Here is a 22,000-nt window from a genome sequence, read left to right as displayed (position 1 = left end):
GACCGCCTCACAGAGCGTGTCCCAGCCCTGCTCATCAGCGAGCCGAGCCGCAGGCCGGCCACTCGGGGCAGGAGGTGGGGATGCGACCCCTCCCGTCCTGGTGCCCTTCTTATGCCTCAGATGTGGTTCGTTTGTGCACAGAAAACCCATTCAGTGACTACTTTGGTTTTCAAAATTACATTTCTTTTAAAATCTATCACTTCTTTGAGCTTTTAGGTTTTCATTCAAAATATTGTGTTCTGCTTACGTATTTACATCCAGATTTTAATAACTATTATTTGTTATTAGTTAGAACTCGGGGAGAATTTAAACTTCGTGTTTTTCTTGCTGATTCCTTATTACAGCTATCCGGATCACAGAAGAAGGGTGACTGGTATTCCATGTGCCTCGAGGCCTCGAAAGCTGAAAATCTGGCCCAGGGCTCTAGGAAAACTGGACACCGGAGAGGCAGAGGGCACAGGCTCAGGAAGGAGACGGGACGTTTCTTTCCTTCTCTTTCTCTCTTCTCCAGTGATCAGTGCTCCGGGGGGCAGAGGAAGAGTCAGCAAAACAGCAGTTAGAAGAACCTTCAGAAGCCAGTTGCGCTGAGGTTCAGCCTCAGCTCTTCCCCCAGCTAACGAGGTGACCTCGGCACACTGCTTAGCGTCTGCGCGCCTCAGGGTCCTCATCTGTGAAGTGGGGATAGTAACATATTATCTCAAGGAGCTATTCTGAAGACGAAACAAAATGTCTGGCCCAGTGTAAGCAGAGGATAAACCAAGGGGGATTCCTTCCTTTTTTCTTTCTTGACACGAATGCTGTCATAGCATTTATTTCTTAAGACCATTTATAGACAAAACTGCGAAGAACCAACAAGACCTCCGGAGTTCTGGCTCCGCGTCCCCCTCAGGGCCGACCGTGGCCCCTTCAGAGGCCCCGGCCTTTTTTAGTCTCGTTTCCTTTCCATTCTCAGCGTGGACTCTGAGCAAAGAACTGGATGCTTCTCGGCAGCCTGCAGCCTCTCTCTCAGGGTCCCAGGGCTTAGGAGAGGGAGGAGGGGCAAGACTCGTCTAAAATCCTAGCTGAGGGGTCTCTTCTAGGAGCAGTGGATGCTGGGCCCCCGGGATTGTGGGCGTCTGCCGCCGGCCTGTCCCCCTGAGGGTGACTGGCTACAAGTTGAAAGTCAAGGGCAACTCCAGTGGTCTGTTTGGTTATGAATTTCCACCAGGTGGCAGCAGAGGATCGCGGGGAGAAGTCCCAGGCCACTGTCCTCCTCCGCCCGCAGAGGAGCTGGCGGACAAGGAAGAGAAGGGGCCTTCCTCAGGACAGTCATTAGTATTCTGAAAGCACTTCGTTAGGGTTGGCAAGTCAGGCTCCAGCGTGGATTCGAGGATAGCACTTGCACATGAAAACGAGCCAGGCGAGGGGAGTGGCGCCCAGGGCTGTGTGGCGGGCACGGGAGCGGCCTCAGTGAGCTAGCTGGCTGCCTGCACGCTGGACAGGGCTGAGAAACGCCGGCCCCGACAGCCGGGCCGGGCGCCTGTCTGATTTAACTGAAGAAACCCTGAGTGTGTTCTGATCCCAGTTTAGCTCAGTCTCGCCACTGTGGCTTCTGTGGGGTCAGCTTTTGTCTCTAGAAGGTCACTGTTATGATGTCAGCACAAGACCCTCCAAACCCATCGGGACAGAATTTTGACTTGAGTCAATTGAGAGGAATTCTCCTGATTAGTTTTTGCCATGTTGAAAGCGTGACGTGTCCCAAGGAGAGACTGGGAATCACAGCGGTTTGAAGCCAGAGGTGGGAGGAGGGGGCTGCACTGGGAGGAGATCGGTCTACACTGCAGGACCCGGCCTTGGGTTGCTGGGCCGGCCCCGCTCGTGGCCTTGGTGTTCTCCTTTTGAATGGAAATAATCTCACAGAACACGGACATCTGACAAGGACACGCTGTGGCCACAGTGGAATGAGGCAAAGCACGACCACTTCATAATCACGTCTGAACGCAAAAACAAGGACAGTGTCCAAAAGTGACCAGGGAAACGGCCAAACGTGCCCGTTCTGATGAACATGAGCGACTGCCGCTTCTTTCTCAAAGTCTCGGGCAAGTTTTATTCCTCGTACCTTCTGGGTAGGAATTATTAGAGTCCCCGATCATGGGATCCCGGCAGCATCCCATCCAGAGTGAGGCCGTGTAAACCCTCCCCCAAGTCACCTGACACAAGGCTTGGCGAGAGAGCACCATGTGCACAGGAAGAGGGGAAATTCTCGGAGGACGTGCCAAAGGCAGGGAGGGAAGAACGAGGCCAAGCCCGCACTGCCTCGCACGTGGCCGTGGGAGGCAAGACCCTGACTGCACTTGCCGTCGACATGCGTCCTCTGCCCTGAGTCTCCGCTTCGCACACAGCCTGCGGGTCCTCCGGGAGGCTGGCCTTCTGGAACGGGGGTGTGGGGCGGGGGGAGCCGTCGTTTAGCCTCTTCTCCTTCCTAAGCAGCTGACTTCTTCTGATGTGGTTTTGCGGTTACGCAGTAGGCAGCCCTGCTCATGTGGACATGCTGTACTTTCAGTTTCTGCAGGTGACTCATGCTGACTTTCTTCCTGGGAGTAAGAGTGACCCTTGCTCCAAAGGACTACATGACTAGAAAGAAGAAACACCAGAGGCCCCCAGTGCCAGAGTGTTTACCAATGTAGGTAGCCGCTAGTTTCTGGGAGTGGTATGCGTCATCTCTTCAAGCACAGTAAACTAGGAAGAGGCATTTGGTTTTGGACCTTTGAATATTTGCCAGCGTTTGAAGTCTTTCTTCTCACCTGTCATTTGGAGGGATGATAATGGCTGAAGGGCTCGGGGTCCGCAGAGGGATGCAGACGAATTTACGTCTGGCCCGTTGGTCCGTGATGGGAAAGTTTCCAAGAGAAGTATTTGCTATTACTGTGTCTTCAATTCTCATGTCTACTACTGAGCTCATGAAATTGGACCTCTTGACCAGGCCCTACAAAATCTCAGCAGGCCTGTCGAGAATCAGAAGAGATCACATACAGAGTCAGCCAACAGAAACAAGAAGGGCTTTCTTCTAGTCTGACTCTGTCGGGTGGCCCCACTTGGGTACTTTTTCATGAATATATGTACAGCTAGGGCGAGAGATACTTAGCGCTCATGTCACCACTCTGAACCTTTGGCAAACACCGTCGATTAACTGTGGCGTCCTCAAGACACTTGTCATCACTGTGTTCCAGGTAGCCACTTGCGCCAGATCCCAGTGGGCATGTGAGGGGAAGCCTATTTTCCACGTCTGTTCTAGAATCTCAGTTAAACATTGCTCTTGGCTTATAGAAGTCATGGGAGAGCCACACTGAGGGGGTTGCCTTTCTTTCCTCAATAAGGAAATCCTTCTGGGTTGAAGAAAGAGCAAAAAAACCCCAAATACTCTTTTGTTTCACGTTGCGGAGCCATCAGTCACTGACTGTTGCCTTGCTTAGTCATTTGGGCGATAGTAAGACAATGATAACAAAAGCCCAGCAGTAGAGAAAGAGACGTCAAATCATCAGGAAGATAAATCGTTCAGGACACTTTATATTTTATAAGTGTATAAAAATTCCTGCCACTTCGTGCGGCTGAATGTTCAAGGCGATTCCATTTTTAATTCTTGTTAGGTACCAGGTCTGTCTGTCATTTGGCAGGAGCTATTAGGTAGATGGTAGCACCTATTAGGGCAGATGAGATTCAGTAAGAAAACTTATTACACCGGTAATATTTTAGATTTTGCACATATAGCTATTTATGCTTTTTTTCTTCTTAATGCATTAAGTAAAACCAATTGGTGGCTCTAATTACCAGTGTAACTTTGAGAGTGACAAGCATAAATGGACCTTGGGTATCTGCTAGCTCAGTAGCTTACAACACCTACAGTGACTGTAAAAATATAAAAATGTCTGTTATTTCAGTTGGGAACAAGGTCACAGCTCCTGCTACCACTACCGAGATGAGTTATTGCCTATGTTCATAATAGAAAGAAATGCTAAATTTTGGTTAGAAGTTAGCAAAAATAATAATGTATATTTTTTTCAATTTGATTTCATGGATTCCCTTTAATGCTATTTGTAGACTTCTGATTAAAAACACCTGTTTTAGACTGCAAACTCCTCAAAGTGGGGATTGGTACCTTATTCAGCCTTGAATTGATGACATCCCCATTCACGGAAGCTCTGTATGTGTTCCTCTGGGTGGTTAGGTTCTTTGACTATAATAATTTCTTTTGTCCAAGCGCTCATGGAAACATCCAAAAAAAATGGAGCAACAGATCCAGACATTGACAGATTACCCTTCAGTACTGATGGTTCTTGGGTTATTTTTGCATGGAAAAGCCCAGTCAGCTTCCTGGGTTTCCCATTCTGCAATCGTCACACTCTATTCTTTCCCAAGTCACATCAGTCACACTCTGGAGCAGCGTCTCCTTGGGTCCCACCAGAGGACCTGGCCACTCTCTTAAGTGGCATGGATAGTGATGCTCTAATGCAATTTTTTCCTCTGTCGTTATGTTTCTGTCCTTTTCCTCGATTTAGTTGAAGGCTTTTTTCTGTTTCTTGTTGGTCCACCTTGCAGCTGCCTATTATTTCTTGGTTTACAATTCTGTTAAGTTTGAATTGAGTCACTCGTACTTATAAGTGTTCGCAAAAAGTTTATTATGACAATATTTGAAGAATTTCTTTTGACGAATGCAAGTGTTGCTTGTCCCCTTCGTAACTCAAATATCCGGTTCTTATTTGGACCCTTCTGTCTGTATCTGTGATGTTTTCGGTCCACTGCTCTTTTTTTTTTTTCGGTTTAGTGATCTCATCTAAGAGTCAAGAGAAAAGGAGAACCAGAAATGACTTACCGACAGAGCATGTCTCCTCTATTTACCTCCTTCCTGCCATCTTTATCTTATAGGGAAAAACTCCTTAAAATATCGAATTGATCAAAAACAGTAATGACAACAGCAACACAGCAAGCTCTCACAGTGACCTGAGCTTTTGAAAGCTGTCGGGTGTTGTTGACTACTCTTCATCTCACTGATCGAAAAAGGACGAGTGGCCTCAAACTCAGAAAATGAAAGCAGAGAATTTATTCTGTCCCAGTCCACTCCATTTACTGCACTTTTCCCCCTCGGTTGTCTATGTACCGAGAACTGTTGTTAGAGAAGTCTTAGGAGATTAGAGTGTTGAGAATTGGACCGCACAACTGTTCGGAATCACAGTCCTGAGGTAGACCAGAGATGCAGGATTCCTCCTGAAGAGGTCAGAGAACTGAGGCACAGAAAACCGACATGACTTGGTGAAAGTCACCCGTCTACTTTCGGTCGACAGCATAGCCAGAATTCCAGGTTTCTGAACTTCTACCCAGTTCGTCCTTCAGAAGTCTGTTGTCACAGTAGCGTGACTTTTGTAGGTCATTCCTCTATGATCCGCTTTTCAAAACAACTTTTTTTAGTTCTGCTAAGAACAGCTGTTTATTCACCGTGAACTCGTTGTTCCTGGGAAGAGCGCCAGCCCCGGCTCATTCTGTCATTCGAGAGCGCTTGGCGCATGCTCTTTATTTCCCCTCAGGTGAAAATGTAATTCTCTGTAGCGCAATGGTCTCATTCTTCAAGGCGTTCCTGCATCACTTTGCTAAGTGTTTATCGAGCAGATGCGTTATGTAGAGTCTTAGACTTGTATTCACTTGGAGGACTGGGGTGCATATCTTGGGCCATTCCTACGAGCTTTTGGCCTGGAAAGACAGACCAATCTTCTTACCTGGAAAAGGAAGTACAGAATTCTCACACGTGGTGATCTGAGCATTTCCAGGATATAAGCTATTTCTGAGGTGTGGCCTCACAGGAAGGAAAGTTGACCTGCTCTTTCTCCTTTATTGTGTAAAGGTACGTTTTGGTTCATACCAGTAACGATTTATGTGAGTACAAGAAGAACTGAATTCTTGTCATCTAGAAATAATTGTTTGAATATAAGATAAAAAGGTAATTTTCTTTTTCTTTTCCTTTCCTCCCGTCCTTTCTCCGTTCTTCTCTCTTGTTATTTTATTTTACCCAAGAAATATTTATGGAGTTTAGAATCAGTCAAGGACCAAAGGTATCATATAAACAAAACATGGCTTTTTGCCTCATAGCAGATAGACGTGTTATACGTTTCAACATAGTGAAGAAATCCATAAAATGCAATGGCAGCATAAAACATGAGTGCCTGGCTATTGGGGCAGTTAAAGGAGGCTTTCTACTGGGGGTGAAACCTGAACGGTCTTGGAGAATGAGTAAAAGTCTAACAGTGGATTATTTATACTTATAAATTAAAAACTCAAATCCAACATACACTAAGAAATCAATTCTAGAAGTCACGGTAGATGAATCTGTTTTTCTGATTACCTTACTTAGACTGAGAGCTGGAAAACGACCCAGGAGCCTGACTCTAATTCTACAACGTGGCCTTTAAGAAATTGACTAGAGGCTGGAAGGTGCCAGCGGTCCCCCCAGAGCACTTCCTGCCTCTGGGGCACCTGAGGGCGGCGGTGGGAGGTCTTCAGAGCAAGTGTCTGGTGCGTCTGTCCTCCCCTCACTTTTCTAGCTCTCAGGTGGGGGCGCCTAACAACTCAAAACTGAAACTGTGAGTTAAACCACAGCTTTGACTGCTCAGCCCCCAGGTCTCCCGTTGTTGCACTTGTCAATTACCCCGACTCCCACACAGACCTGCCTTCTTTTTTTTTTTCTGAGTGATGCCAGTAAGCTCACCTCTGACTAGGATCCGCCCGTGTGACAGCTTCAAGCCCTATGGGATTTTCAGAGTGTTCAGTCGGGTGTTGAAACACCTATGGGGGACAGCCCCCTGGGTTGTGCCAAATGACTTCTACCCGTCCTCACGCCTCACGCATGCATGGTGGTTTTCTTTTCAAGTTCACATGCAGTAAAATGCTCACGAATAAGTATACAAGTGAAAAGAATGATCGATTAACTCATTTTCGGAGACATTTCAGTTTTAGGAGGAAAAGCCCAGTGACAAAATTAAACTTCTGGGGGGTCCATTCAGATTCAGTTTATTTTCTGAAAACGCTATTCCTCTATTTATGTTTGATGTATTTGATGATGAACGATCAGACCGACGACCTGAAAAACAGTGATTGTTGATATTTTGTACTTCCAAATGCCAGAAATATTAGAGCGGTAAAAATTAAAACAAAAAGGAGGTAACTGTAGGTTAACTATAGAATTCATTTGGAAATTCTCTTCTCTCGATGTTTGGGTTGATTGATTTCTTATTCTAAAACTTCATGCATTCTCATATATTTTCTTTGATTAAAAAGGGAAGTTTTAGAAGCACTGTTTTGTAGTTCCAAATAGAAAGTTTATTCAATTAAAAAAACACACAGGAATGATATTTTAGTTTATTGCTTCCTATTCATGAATAACTGTTGTTTCTTTGTACCCGATTACTTCACACTTTATCATTTCAAAATCAACGCAGAGAAAACAGCCTCAGATATGAATGCTGTGGCTCAGTCACACACTCTCCGTATTTAACCAAAGGCTGTAAACTGGGTCGGAAATCAAATTCACTTGTAGAGCATCTAAAAAAATTACACTCCCTTCTCCACTCTCTGCTGTTTTCATTCACCGCATCTGGATGATCTCTGGACGTTTGTTTCAGAGACGCTTTCAAAGCGGTTTGGATGCTTTTACATGTTGGTCACTCCCCGTTTCGATTATTTTCTTTTTCGCCCTAACATCGTCCACCTCACCTCATCCCAGCTGGCTGCTTCGTCTTCCCTGAGTTTCTTTGCTTCATCGTACCTGGTGACTTCCCACCTCCTTACTTGAAAAGGAACACAGGGACTGCAGAGGAGATGCCTGGTCGTAGGTAGGCATCACGAGCCAGCCCCCTGCCTGCTGGCTGGAACACAGCACAGAGCTCCCCAGAGGAGGCGGACGCCTGGGGCGGAGGAGGAGATGGGGACACCTTGGCCTCTCAGAGACCTGGGCAGGAGGTGGGTGGGCTGCTACCCCACGGGGATGCAGGAGCTGTCAGGGGCGTTGCTGAAAGGCCAAGAAAGGCCACTTGTCCCCTAGATCCTCCTGGTCACGGGACAGTACAGAGGATTATGATTCTTATGTAGAGCTCTTGATGTTTTGCCTAGTTGGCCTCTGGATTCCAGGGAGGAATTGGTGATCTCACTAGGGCCTGCTAGAAGGAATTAGAAATATGACAGGGTCTGACTGTCCCCATTCAAATGGTCTCACAAGGCTTCAGCGCTCAGTGGAGCCATGAATTATATAGTCTCTGTCTTTATCACTACGCACAGGCGACAGCACCACGAGCAGGGACGTGAGCATGCATCCTGATGTGGAAAACTCTCTGGAGCAGTCAATTTGTCAGAGAGAGAGAGAGAGAGAGAGAACTCTCGAACACAAATATTTCACTCCTTCATCAACACTCTTTTCTGCCTCTGACTGAAACTTCAAGCTGGGATGGGCCGTAAACCACGATGCCAGTAAGCTCACCTCTGACTAGGATCCGCCCGTGTGACAGCTTCAAGCCCTATGGGATTTTCAGAGTGTTCAGTCGGGTGTTGAAACACCTATGGGGGACAGCCCCCTGGGTTGTGCCAAATGACTTCTACCCGTCCTCACGCCTCACGCATGCATGGTGGTTTTCTTTTCAAGTTCACATGCAGTAAAATGCTCACGAATAAGTATACAAGTGAAAAGAATGATCGATTAACTCATTTTCGGAGACATTTCAGTTTTAGGAGGAAAAGCCCAGTGACAAAATTAAACTTCTGGGGGGTCCATTCAGATTCAGTTTATTTTCTGAAAACGCTATTCCTCTATTTATGTTTGATGTATTTGATGATGAACGATCAGACCGACGACCTGAAAAACAGTGATTGTTGATATTTTGTACTTCCAAATGCCAGAAATATTAGAGCGGTAAAAATTAAAACAAAAAGGAGGTAACTGTAGGTTAACTATAGAATTCATTTGGAAATTCTCTTCTCTCGATGTTTGGGTTGATTGATTTCTTATTCTAAAACTTCATGCATTCTCATATATTTTCTTTGATTAAAAAGGGAAGTTTTAGAAGCACTGTTTTGTAGTTCCAAACAGAAAGTTTATTCAATTAAAAAAACACACAGGAATGATATTTTAGTTCATTGCTTCCTATTCATGAATAACTGTTGTTTCTTTGTACCCGATTACTTCACACTTTATCATTTCAAAATCAACGCAGAGAAAACAGCCTCAGATATGAATGCTGTGGCTCAGTCACACACTCTCCGTATTTAACCAAAGGCTGTAAACTGGGTCGGAAATCAAATTCACTTATAGAGCATCTAAAAAAATTACACTCCCTTCTCCACTCTCTGCTGTTTTCATTCACCGCATCTGGATGATCTCTGGACGTTTGTTTCAGAGACGCTTTCAAAGCGGTTTGGATGCTTTTACATGTCGGTCACTCCCCGTTTCGATTATTTTCTTTTTCGCCCTAACATCGTCCACCTCACCTCATCCCAGCTGGCTGCTTCGTCTTCCCTGAGTTTCTTTGCTTCATCGTACCTGGTGACTTCCCACCTCCTTACTTGAAAAGGAACACAGGGACTGCAGAGGAGATGCCTGGTCGTAGGTAGGCATCACGAGCCAGCCCCCTGCCTGCTGGCTGGAACACAGCACAGAGCTCCCCAGAGGAGGCGGACGCCTGGGGCGGAGGAGGAGATGGGGACACCTTGGCCTCTCAGAGACCTGGGCAGGAGGTGGGTGGGCTGCTACCCCACGGGGATGCAGGAGCTGTCAGGGGCGTTGCTGAAAGGCCAAGAAAGGCCACTTGTCCCCTAGATCCTCCTGGTCATGGGACAGTACAGAGGATTATGATTCTTATGTAGAGCTCTTGATGTTTTGCCTAGTTGGCCTCTGGATTCCAGGGAGGAATTGGTGATCTCACTAGGGCCTGCTAGAAGGAATTAGAAATATGACAGGGTCTGACTGTCCCCATTCAAATGGTCTCACAAGGCTTCAGCGCTCAGTGGAGCCATGAATTATATAGTCTCTGTCTTTATCACTACGCACAGGCGACAGCACCACGAGCAGGGACGTGAGCATGCATCCTGATGTGGAAAACTCTCTGGAGCAGTCAGTTTGTCAGAGAGAAAGAGAGAGAGAGAACTCTCGAACACAAATATTTCACTCCTTCATCAACACTCTTTTCTGCCTCTGACTGAAACTTCAAGCTGGGATGGGCCGTAAACCACGCGTTCGAAATCTGGAGTCTCAGCTTTTTTGCTTTCCAGCCTTAGAGGACTTTCCCCAACGTCCCAGCAACCCCGAGCTCTGTTCCTCACTTGGGCCATAGCTTTCCAGGAGTTCTATTGCTTCCTCTTCTTTCTTCCCTATTTTTACAAGCGCTGTGACATGATGACTGTCCCTCGCCTTTTATGAAACCACATAAAGACATAACAAGCGAGTGATAAGACTCCGGCGGGGACATCAGAGTTATTCGCCATCTGCGTGTCGGGAGAGGGTGCGCGGAAATCCGTCTCAAATGGACTGCATTGCTAGTCGGAGCAATGGAATCACTAGTCATTTTCTCTTTTTCTTTTCGCTCTTGATACTTCAAACGTAATTTGAATCGTAATAAGAGATTTGATGGGTACGGATGAAATGAGATGAGGATTTTCAAAGGAGGGATTTCTCTTTTAAACAAGAATAAAATGAGTTCAGAGAGGAAGACCCCTTTAGTCTCATGATTGTGAAACAGGATGTACTTTCTTTTTAAAAACATCTTGAGGCGTTGAAATTAAGTTTTCACTAAGTTGGAGTTAGAGGTTGTTTCTGGTATATTCTCTATACATGAAAAATAAGATGCATTCATCAGCAGTAGCTGTTTCAGATGACAAATAACATTAAAATTTGTTTCTAAGATAAAACATAGCCTCAAAGGACAAAGGAAAATTAAAATTTGCCAAAGCTTAGCTAAGTGTCCATCAAGTATTCACGTTTCTAGGTTCAGCCTTCACACCATTAGTTTGAGCCTAATAGACATACATGTTTTGGTATTGTCTTTTTTCTTTTCTCTCTTTCTTTTTTTTAATTAATAGACAGATATAGGTTTACATAAAAATTGAGCACGAAGTACACAGAGTTCCCATATTATCCCCCAACCACAACACACACACACACACACACACACACACACATGCACACAATTTCTTCTGTTATTAACATCTTGCACTTGTGTGGTCTCCCTGTTAAAACTGATGAATCAATATCGCACATTTTTTAAATGTATTAACTAACGTTCATGGTTCACATTAAGCTTCATTCTTTGTGTTGTATGTTCTATGACTCTTGGCAAATGTGTCCTGTCCCCACCATTACAGTAGTGTACAGAATAGTCCCGCCACCCTCACGGCCCCCGTGTCACCCATTCATCCCTCCTTCCACTCCCTGAATCCCTGGCAACCACTGTGTTTTCACTCTATCATTTTGCCCTTTTCCGGAACATCATATAGTTGGAATGGTACAGTCTGGAGCCTTTTCAGACTGGCGTTTTTCACCTAGCAGTATGCATTTAAGGTCTTTTCATGGCTCAGTAGCTCATTTCTTTTCATTGTTGAATAATATTCCGTTTTATGAATGTACTAAAGTTTATTCATCCACTCACCTATTGACAGACATCTCAGTTGCTTCCAGTTTGGGGCAATTATGAATAAAAACTGCTATAAATATTCACGTGGAGGTTTTTGTATAATCATAAGTTTTCAGTTCATTTGGGCAAATGCCAAGGAGCGCAATGGCCGGATGGTATGGTTAAGGCTGTTGAGTTTTGTGAGAAACCACTGAGCTGTCTTTCACAGTGACTGCATGCTTTGCATTTCGACCAGCAGTGAACGAGTGTTCGTGTCGTTTCATGTCCTCCTCGGCGTTTGATGTCGTCAGGGTTCCAGATCTGGCCGTCCTGACTGGCGTGTACGGGTGTCTCATCGATGTTTTTGTTTGCGTTTTTCTGATGACACATGATGTGGAGCATCTTTTCGTGTGCTGATCTGCCATCTCTACATCCTCTTCAGTACCGTGTTCGGGGCCTTTGCCTGTTTGTTTGTTTTCTTATCTGAGTCTTTAGAGCTTTTTGTAACATTCGGATATAATTTCTCTGCCAGATATTTGTTTTGCAAATACGCTTTTTTCCATCCGTGGCTTGTCTTTTTGTTCTGTTAAGGGACTGTCTTTTTAAAATGAGGTACATTACACAAGGAAGCAGTTTCCTTGGTTTCCTGGGAGGGCCCAGTCACCGTGACCCGAAGGCATGAAAGAGGAAGGCAGGGAAGTTTCATTTTAGTAAGAAAACTTAAGTTCTCATAACAAGGAGATCTTAAAGAGAATTAGCACGGGGACCAGGAGGAACATTATCTGAATTACCAAGTTTTTTGAAATAAAGCAGACATCACTGGAATTGACAGCCGCCTTTAAAAACGTAGCCCCATACTCATGGGATACGTGTGTGCTTTGTGTGAGTCTGGCGCTCATGATTTCTCATCCTGAAGCTTCGACCTTGAACTTCATCTCATGTTTTTACTATCTTTCCCTCTCGACTTATCGACCTCCACTGTGTCTGCCTCCGTCTGAACCCCTCACGTTTAATGCCCAGTGCACAGCACCGAGCCATGAGCCTGGGCTTCCTTATCGGGTGGGCTGAGCCTCTGCCCTCAGCTCCACACCTCACGGGCTGTGTGATTTAGGGAACTCGTTATCCTCCCGCAGCCTGTTTCCTGTGCGCCTACCTCACGGGGTCGTTGAGAAGGTTAGCTGAAATGTGTAAAACATTCCACCTGGTGTGGGGCACCGGTGCTCAGCAAATGGCTTTTCTTCCTGCCCTTTTTACTTTTCCTGCGTGTTCTCTCCACCTGGATAACCTGAGACTTCATGACTGCCAGTTTTCCTTTTCTGAGGCTGAATATTTCTCCAAATAGCGTTATGAGCCCCTCCCTCCTTCCCTCCCTCTCTCCCTTCCTTCCTGGGAATCCCTCTCTTTCAAGTGTCCTGTGGCCAGCCCGGTGTGGTCTGCTTGGCCTCCTGGTGAAGCCCCCGCACAGGCACAATTGGTTGAGGTTATTTCTTGGGCCAGTAGCTTCCCTTTTCTGATTTAGCTGTTGCCATTTCTAGCTTTTCTACCCTTTTCAGGGGCACCGAATTCAGTAGGATCATTAGTGTTTAGTGGTGAACTTCTCTGTCCCGGCATTGGGACACGTTTGAGCGGCTCACAGAGAGTAACAGGGAGGGATCTTCCCTTCGAATCGATGATCGACCTGGAGAGAACAGACACACGTATGTAAAACAGACCCTGTTGTTGGGCGGGGTGTGTCTGAAGCTCGGACACAGCCAGAATGTGAGCTGAGGGTGTCACAGGAGTCTCTGGCATGTCACCTGGGTGACTGACCGCTGCTGCCCAGGCTCAGGCCATAGGCTCTGACCAAGAGGGACACTTCCTGGCTAAAAGAGTTCAGAGGGATGAGCACAGGCTGCTAGTGAGGGACAGAGAAGAGGGGGAATGACTCGGCGTGTGAATGGGGTTGGCAGCTGGTGGCGGCTGGGCACATGCAGAGCTGCTGCCGTGGGGAGTGGGGGGCCGCACCCGCGAGATGTGGGTGCCTAGGATGGGAGGCCCCCTCCTTTCTCCCCGCACCCACTTTCTTCCCGTCGTTACTGCCTGTCATATGGACGTATGTCTAGCGAGGACTGGGATTGGCAGGATTTCTTTTATGAGACAAAATTCTTGAATTTAACATCGGGTTTTGCCATCGGTGTTAATTCGACACTGATTCTTTAAAAATTCTCTACTTCGGTGCGGAGAAGATCTAAGAAAGCACGCAAAGCTTACAAAACGAAAGAAAAAGTGAACAAAGAGGACGAGTGAGCCCTCGGGAAGAGAGGGCTGGGGACATTGGATGGCCCGACAGGGAGGTCAAGACACAGCCTTCGGCCTCTGGAGCTGGCCTGTCCTCAACCAGGGAGGGTGGCGAACACGGTTCTTCACGGAGTGACCAGGACCCCTTAGCTGACAGTCAGTCCTTGGCGCAGGAGAAGAGAGACGTTCCCGACACGGAGGCTGTGGAGAGCTTCTCCCCTGAGCTGTTCATCAGTTGAAAATTCTGACTTTAAAAATCTGACTTCGGCTTTTGTCAGGACTCCGTCGTCGGAAGGAAGGAGTCGCCTGCTACCCAGGAGCCGTGGTGCCGAGGTCCCTCCCAGCAATGTTACAGGGCTTCTTTTCTGCTCGGATGTGCCCAGGACCAGCGGAGAAGAGGCCCTGTTACACTCAGCGGGGAACATGAGGCATCCTGACACTCAGTCTCAAACATCATTCCCTCCCCTCCCTCACTGCTGTGGGCTGAGTTGTTCCCCGGCCCCCACCCCTGCTGCCACCCCAATTTATGTGTTGAATTCTTAATGCCAGTCTCCTCAGAAAGTGACTGTATTTGGAGACGGGGCCTTCAAAAAGGTTGTTGGGTGAGCCCTAATCTCGTAGGGCTGGTGTCCTATAAGAGCAGATTAGGACACACGGACACCCATGACATGCAGCACAGACAGCCACATGAAGACACAGCAAGAAGGCAGCCATCTGCGAGCCAAAGAGAGGTGGGAGAGGAAACCAAACCCGCCCAAACCTGGACTTCTAGCCCTCAGAACGCTGAAAAAACAAATTTCTCTGTGTAAGACACCAAACTTGTTGTATGTGCCACTGCAAGAGCCCTCTTGCCTAAGCTTACTTTGATTATGTCAATATTCTCTTGAAAAAAGGAAGATTTTAATTTCTTACCCTGATATTCACAACCTTTAAAAATCTGGGCCCCCGTCTGCTTTTCTCTACGTAACTCATACTACACAAAACTCCTCTAGCAAAACTGCTCCATACATTACGCCCCAGAGGGCCTTGCACTTTATATACTCATGTTTTTGCTCATTCTAACTGGAATATCATAGTTTCCATCCCTTGAGATCTTACCCATCCCTCAGTGTCCATCTCAAATACCTACTCGCCTACGAAGCCTTTCGTGGTCTTACTTAGCACTTCCTCCTCTTCTGAATTCCTTAAACATTTTGTTTTGATTTATTCACAAGTCTCATTCCTCCTGTGTGAGGGTAAGATCCTAGAGGGCACAGGTCATAGTTTTATACCTACGTGGATAAAGTTCCTAGTACAACACCTTCCAACGAGAAGGCGCTTCATCCATCCATCCATCCATTCATCCATCCATCCATCCGTCCATCCATCCATCTACACATTGCTGTTAGCTACATATTGCATTAATTTGTAGGGGATGCAACAGAGAACAAAACAAATGTGGTCTCTGCCCCATGGAGCTTACGTCCCACTGGAGGTGCAGGTAACTGAGTACTTAAGTCGTAATAGGTTGTTACTATGACGTAATGTCAGAGGATAATGTCATGACCTAGTTCACATAGCATGCTTAGAGCAGGGCCTCTGAGGACATGCAAACTAAGAGGAAACCAGCTGCATGGGGAGAGGAGAGCCAGTGTCCGGAGCCTGGGGCAGGGACACGTCTGACGCTCTACCTGGTGAACTCAGAGCACAGACGGCAGGAGGGAGGGGACAGGAGGCGAAGTCAGAGAGGGCAGTGAGGACCAGCCCTTGCAGGGCCCTGGGTGTGGGCTCGGGTTTTACTGAGAAGCCTCCAAAGAACTTTTGGAAGCGGAACTTACAGACAGGTGTGATGTGGAGAAAGAGAGATTAGCCCCAGATTTCTCTTTCCATTTACAACGTTTTTTTTTTCTTTTTTTCTTTCTAAATTGCAAAGTAGGACTAATCATTAAAAATAACCTTATACAAAACACACACACAGTAGAGCTCACACACATCTCACTGGTTAGCGATAATCTCTTCAATAGTTAACTATATATTTAATAGTTGAGTTCACACACACACACACACACACACACACTTCGATGCTGGTGTCTGTGTGTGCAGTGAAAAAGAATATTATTTGAAATAAAAACCAGCTACCACCATTTCTACCTTCCCTGGGTATAGCATCAGTCCATCTTAAATAAACAGCGTTTTGCTTTGAAAAATCTGCTCGGTGGGTCTTTTCGGTGAGTGTTCTGGGGAGAGGGAGAAGCAAAGAGAGAGGTGAAGCACCCTGAATCAAAGCGAGAGGACGGCGTGCACACGCGCGTGGTGGCCCGGGAGAGATGATGGGAGATGGGGGACACCGGGGAGGGGCGCCCAGCAGAGAGCCCGAGGAGGTCCTTGGCATGTGTGACATTGTCTGCGGCGGAGCTGGTCAGGAGCTTTGGGACTCACACTCGTGTGCGTTTCTCGGCGTTGCCGTGCTCCTTCCGAAATTTTCATTCGACTTCTGCCACACGCAGCGGCGGTTAAGCTAGTGCTGCTTCGGGGAGCGACACGAAGCAAGGCTGGCCTGTCGCGTGGGCGAGACGGTGTCGGACGACAGCGAGCAGCGAGCACGAGAGCCGAGAGTCAGTCGTCACGGAGAGTCAGCTGCAGAGGGGGCTCGCGGAGGGGAAATGGACCCCGTTCTCATTTCCTGTCTTCCGCTGAGGATGCCCTCAGTTTGGAACTTGCACTTGTGCCGTTTTTTGTTTTTGTTTTTGTTTTGTTTTTTGAGTAGTTAAATAACACTTATTTCAAACGCGGGAGCGCTTCGGGATATCCAAGCAGCAGGATCTGATAGTGTGTGTACGTGCAGGATAGGAAATGCGTTCGGCTGTCGACAGTTATCTGAGGGTCTGCTGGAGACGCGCCAGGAGGCTGTAGCCATATCTCTGTATTTCTACAGCTGAACATATTTCTGGAACATTTCTTACTGGGCTTCTAGAGATAGAATAAAATTCTAATGAGAAATGTCCAGGCTGTGAATCCTAGCTCTTTCATTACTTATAAAGCATCGGCATTCTTGGCCAGGTATGGCAGTGTCAGTAGGGGACCCAGAACCTGAAATTTCAGGGTCTCGGGTGTCCCATAAATAAGATTGGCAAAATCGCTGGATGGCTTTTAAATTTAGTTTTTTTCAGTTATAACAACTTCAGCATCTGATGATTCTGTACTTGAAAGGTCACTAGAAACCAAGAGTTTAAAAAAAATAGTGTTGATACTGGAAAAAAATTTAATCAATTTCCATTCAAACCAAGGTCCCTTCTTGTATTTTTTCCCCCCTTTGGGGGGTTATGGGGGTAGAGAGAGATGGTGGGGAACGAGGCAGTTATTGTTTTTGTGAAACTCGTTGGTTTTGACTCTGACCTTTATCTTATGGTAGAAGGGAGAGTGCTCAGTATTAAATGGAAGAAACCTGTGGTGAGAGAGGAGAGAAACAGTAATTGGGGAAACTGAGATATGGCTTCACAGAGACCCCGTATTTTCTAGGGGGGATCACCGAGGAGCAGTGTACAGACTTGAAGCAGGACTTCAGGGTGACTCACAGTTAAATTCTAAAGAGCAATAGTCCAGGGACGTTTCACAGGCTTGAGAACCTGCCTTGCCAGCCTTGATCCACACCACCATCTCCCCTCCCGGCCTCATCCAGGATTCCTCCTGCTTGCCATTTGGTTCAGGAAATCATTGGCCTATTGAGAGATGCCTTCAGGGGAAACAAGGCTTCAGGGCGACTCAGGTCTATCCACAGCCACATTTCCCAAACATGGCTACTTCCATGAGACCCACATCTTAAGAAGGGAGAGGAAGTGAAGGGTTTAGATGGAGCTCAGCCTTCAGTATTCCCCAGGTTTATGACATGCATACATTATAAGCATCAGGTTCTCTTCTGGGTAGTTGACCTTGGGAAATTTCTGAAGAACCTGGGTGTTTTTTGTAATAAAGTACCAAGGGGCATCGTGAGGATGAAACTACTTTAAAGCTTTCCTGTAACATGAACTTGGCAGATCGTTATTGCTTTCGACCTCTGTAGCTGATTGTTCTGGGTTATGCACCTGCATGCTGACCCAATGTGACCACTTCAGCTAATTTTGGGGTTTTCATGGAGATTCTTGTTTTGATTAGTTAGACTTGTCACTCTCTGGGGAGCTACCCAGAAAGCATAATTGCCTTGGGACAGCAGATTCTTCATGAATGTGATGATCTGGCAGCTTGTCAGAAGGGAAAACCAAATAACCAACAATCAATTAGTTTTTCCTTTCCTTCAAGCTCAGTCAAAAGCACCCACCGTAAGGCTTCAGAAAGTGCTTCCGCTAATCCCTGTTGGGGAATTTCTTGGTTCTTTCCAATGATTATGGTCTACCAAGAACCGTTCTCACTCTGTGCTGTCTTCTGGAACATCTGCGATGCCAGGCTTGCTCAAGAAGTTGCCCACTCACTGGCTTGTCTGCCCACCCCATTTTGGCAGGAGTGGCACGGAAGCAGGGGGCTCCTTGAGGACAGGGACAGTGTCTTACTCATTGGTTCATCCCGTGGGCTTAGCACTCACTGTGCCGAACGCCATGACGGCAGACTGTGCCCCCAGGAGGGTCGTGTTGGGGGCGCTCTCAGGTTGGCGTTGCTCCGATGCCTCGAGGCCGAGTCTTCGGGAACATTCCCTGGTTCTTCGGTAGAGGTTGCTGGGAATGAAGGCAGCAGGCCTTCTGGGGGGCTGACCCAGAGCTGGAGAAGCCCCTGCAGTGGCGGGCCTTGGAGCTGCCCGGGGCTGGTCTCTTGGCGCTGGTCTCTTGGCACGGGCGGGAGCCAAGGCCACTGCCAGGGGGCCATGCTAGCTTGGGGCAGAGTAGCAATCATGAGGGCAGTGCCCACCCAGCGGAACAGGCCACCCGGGAAAGGGCACACCTGGGGGCTTGGAGCCCGTGTCAGCCAAGGTCCTGGCTGGGGAGGGCCAGGGAACTTGAGTTGCTCCTGGCACGTGCAGAGGGGGCCTGGCTGTCCTCGAGGTGATCACGACACTCACAGACCCCATGGGCACTGGATGCGGAGAGCAGATAGAGACAGCGGTCAGGGAGAGCCACGCTCGTGAGTAGAGATGCGTCCCCATCCCAGGGAGATATGTGAGCGTGTGTCCCCTGTCTGGACGGTCTCGCCAGCGAGAGCAGCTGTGCAGTTGGGGTTTGCGTGGGGGCAACCCGCAGCGGGGCTGTGAATCCCACTTGGCTTCGTGTCTGAGTGAGCCGAGTACCTGGGGGCGGTTGCAGCAGCCTGGCCTGTCACTTCTGTCCCAGACGAGGGGCTGGCTGGCTGCCACCAGCGGCTCCGTCTCTGGTGGAGCCCACGTTTAGCCTTTGAATGTGTCCTCATGCATAGACCCTCTTAGTGTGAGGGGTGGCTCGACATCCCCGTGGCTGCAGCCTTGCGGTCACGTCCAGGAAGGGTTCCCTGCGGCCTGCTGGGGACTCCGAACCCACAGCAGTGCCGCCTTGTCCCCAAGCTCCGCGTTTCTAAAGTGAAATCCTTCATACACTGTCCATCTCTCGGGGGCCTCGCTTCGGGGCAGGGGCGATGGATGGAAATGAATAGAAATGAATCGTTTACTTTTCCGTGGTTGATTTCTTCCATCCTGAAGCTCTCCTTCCCGTCCTGTCTGCCATCTTCACACTGTCGACCAGAACAAGGTGCTCAATAAACTTATTGTTTAAACACAAATGTCTTTTTGCTTTTTAATTATTCGCTTGAACTAAAATTTCCCTATTGAGGTTCTTAAATTGTCCAGGAACTTCAGGATTTACTTGGTGTAAAGGGGGACTCAGCCTGTTTCTGGGGCTCTGGTCGGCCCCTCATCTGCCACCTTGGGGGCTGCTGCGGGAGACCAGCCCTGCACGAGTCTTAGCCGTGCTTGTCCACTACAGCCGTGATGCCCCTGGTGGCCCAGACTCCTCCACTGTCCGCAGTGGTCCATCTGTACTTTGTCCCTGTGGCTATGGCTCTAGTTGAACGAGCTTTTGCTACACATGCACAGACACCTTGGGACACAAGCTGACCAACACTGAGAGGTTTAGTCGGGTTCCAACTGTCACCTACCCCAAAGACCAGAGTCAACATTCTCCCTCCTTCCTGATGCCCCTACGAGCCAGATGGTTGCACAGCCTTCTAAAGCCACTCAAAATTCGACATGTCTTTCATACCCTTCTTCTATAAAAATAGTGCTTCGTGGCAGACAAAACGTAATCGTGCATAAAACCATTTTACTTTCCTCCCTGGCACACAGGAAGACTGCATTTTCCAGCCCTCCTGGCTTCTGGGTGGGACCTGTGATGAGGTCTGCACAGAAAATATGGCCTCGCGTGCCAGACCTCCCCCAGGCCTCTCCATAAAACCTCTCCCGTGAGGCCATCCATGTGCTCCTTTTCCTCTTCGTGTGGCTGGAAGTGAAGGATCCCAAAGTGTTCTCACAGGTAGGTCCTGTTTATGGAAGAAGTCTTGCAAGATGGCAGAGCCGTAAGTTGGGACTAGCCTGAGCCTGGAGCCACCGCTTAGAGGAGAGCCACCCGGGAGAGTGGCCAGCCTGCACCAGACCCTGTGAGCATGAGAAATACATTGTCATTCTGTGAGTTCTTGAGATTTCGGGAGCTGTCTGTTATTGCAGAAGAGTGTCCTTCCTTAGCTCATAGACTCAAGGCAGTCTGCCCTCCCGGGACCATGTTGCTCAAGTTATCTTCACATCACCAAGAGGGGCCTTTTACATGTGCCGCCCTGAGCAAAAAGGTTTGCTTCAGATGGACTCGGCGCCTGACCCTGTGGCATTACAGAGGGTGATGTGTCTGGAACCACCAGTGTCAGTTGGCTTGGCGACATTATGCTGTGGTCATGAATGACCTACAAATCTGAGTGGCTTGTCTTAACAGAAATTTGCTTCTTGCCCAAGCTGCATTTCTGCCACTGGTCACCTGAGCTCTCCGCTCCCCGCTCCCCTCGTGGTGGGGCCCAAGTGATGGTGTGGTTTCTGTCTGGGGTGTCATGTCACCAGGCTCCTGGGAGAGACATAGAGCCCAGAGAACCACACGCTGGCTTTTAAAGCTTCTTGGAATTGACAAACATTACTTCTGCTTGCATTTAATGGACCAAAGCACGGCTGATTCCGATGTCACAGAAGGTCATATGTCATCCTGTAGGGAGGGACACCGCAGAAAGGGGAACTGGACTCTTTGGAGAAATAGTAATGTCATCTATCAAAATCCTCAAAGGACACCTTCTTAATTCCTGTCTTATATTTAAAAAATGTACAAGATAGGATATCCGCGAGACCTTGCTTGATTTAAATTCTTTGAAAGTGTATCCCTCCCTTCACTGCTCACAGCGATTTCCCTGACTAGACCTAGAAGCTGGGGACAGAGCTTCACACTTCCCCTGCCACCGCTGTCACCACAGCTCGTGCCCAGCCGATAGTTCACGTTCACCGCCGTGGCTGCTGCCGAACAAAACAGGCCGAAGTTTACTGAGTTTCAAGCAAATTCTGAGGGTCCGCGACGCACCATGTGCAGCAGCATCTTCTGAAATGGCCAGTTTCACCCCAGCTTGCAGAAACGAGCCTCGGGGTGGCTCGCGAGCTTGTCCTGCCTCTCGGCCAGCTCAGCCTGTCACGCCACGTGAGCTTAGCCATGGAGTAAGGTGGATAAATTTGCTTGTTATTTATTAGTAGGAAACCTGAAAGTGTGATGATTTCTGAAATGAATAACAGAAAGTTTAGGTGGATTCTAGCGGAAGACACTTTTCTTCCCCGCTCCCTGCTCCTCTGAGGCCCATGTGGAAAGGAAGTTCCACCAACCCGTGCACTCTCCGGGGAAGCACCTGAGAGGGGGTTTCTGGGTTCCTTTCCACCTCTTCCAGACTCCTCTCCAAGGGAGGAGGCGGCATTAACTGTATGGGAAACGGTCTGACCTGCTCTGGGCCAGGCCTGTGTCCTGGACTTCAGGCATTGCCTTAAAAGCTGAGCCCAGACCTCAGGCTTTCTCTCCTGCACTGAGCACGACGTGGGCGGGTAAGGGCACTGTGCTCCCTCTCTGTTCCCCCTCCCTCCCAGTCTTCCTTCTGCATAA

This window comes from Pteropus alecto, unplaced genomic scaffold (genome assembly GCF_000325575.1).
Source record: "Pteropus alecto unplaced genomic scaffold, ASM32557v1 scaffold101, whole genome shotgun sequence".
Taxonomy (NCBI): Eukaryota; Metazoa; Chordata; class Mammalia; order Chiroptera; family Pteropodidae; genus Pteropus; species Pteropus alecto.
This window is presented reverse-complemented; position numbering follows the sequence as displayed.